The following is a 1,146-nucleotide window of genomic DNA, read 5'->3' as shown; positions in this document are numbered from 1 at the left end:
CACGAATCTACGGGATGACCTAATATTATGCGATTTCAATTACGTTTCCTCGTTAAAATTGGACTGTGAGATTCCAGACTGAATTACTCTTACTAGAATCTTAAGAATTTCCTAAATTGCTCTTTAGACGCTTGCTTCACATTCGGTAAATATCGAAAAACTTACGAACAGAGGACTGTAAGTGAGAACGACGTGAAAATTCGACTTTAACAGGGTTACATTTAATAATGGATAGGATAAGATTTTTATCTGGTACATATCTGATAGGGATCAAATTGAGTTTCACGCAAAGAGTGAGAAAAATGAAGAGAATTCTTTAATTAGACGAATTTATACACGTTTGGAAGAAGAAATATATTCGTGAATTATATTCCGAGTAAAATTTCTTGAATATCGTAGTTGTTTTTACAGCGCAAAGCAATAATTCGAAGTTATTGTTGAAGTAAAATGATATACGGTTCCATAAAACCGAACGATTGTATTCGAGATATCTTATTTTACAACTATAAGAGGACTAATGTTATAGAAAGTCGCATCATCGCTCGACTGTTCAACTTTTCTCTCCCTCTACTATATTTTTTTTATTATCGACCGTAAAGAGAAGAGGTCGCTGGAAAAATTGCGTCTAAAGTAAAAACAGTAAAACGCGAAGTTCACTATATTTCTTCCGCCAAATATTCCTCCACTTATATTATCGAACGGTAAACTGGGAACCACGCGTAAAAGCAGTAACATCGATTTAATTTCTTTGCACTTTACCTAGAGTAGAGAAAACAACAGCCTAGAAACAAATTCTATATTAACTTTTAGCATCTGCGAAACGAAGACTAAAAATTCTCGTCAATTTTCAAACAAACATAATTAAACCGCAGAGAAATACTTCCGATACTCGAGGAAATTTCCTCCCTTAAAATTCTGTCCTTGTTTATTTTAGATTATTCTCGTTCTACACGTAGAACGTCAAAGAAACTTCAAAATTCCCTTAACTTCTTCGACAAAATAAACACAGTCTCAAAAATTGCATTTAATGAGAATAATTTCCAAACATCTGTAGTATCAGAGACTCCGTACTCAAATAGAAAACCGACAAAAGAGAACGTAGGGGGAGTAATTGGCGTAGTGCGCTAAGCCTCGGCTTGCTAATCC

At 34.5% G+C, this 1,146-nt stretch overlaps 1 protein-coding gene across 1 annotated transcript in view; it reads left to right on the top strand.

Moving 5' to 3' along the window:
• The window catches only part of LOC108571562, a 9,811-nt gene that overhangs the window by 3,652 nt on the left and 5,013 nt on the right, over positions 1-1,146 (top strand). The window lies entirely within an intron of this gene.

Source organism: Habropoda laboriosa, unplaced genomic scaffold, assembly GCF_001263275.1.
Source record: "Habropoda laboriosa isolate 0110345459 unplaced genomic scaffold, ASM126327v1 scaffold40, whole genome shotgun sequence".
Taxonomy (NCBI): Eukaryota; Metazoa; Arthropoda; class Insecta; order Hymenoptera; family Apidae; genus Habropoda; species Habropoda laboriosa.
This window is presented reverse-complemented; position numbering and strand designations above follow the sequence as displayed.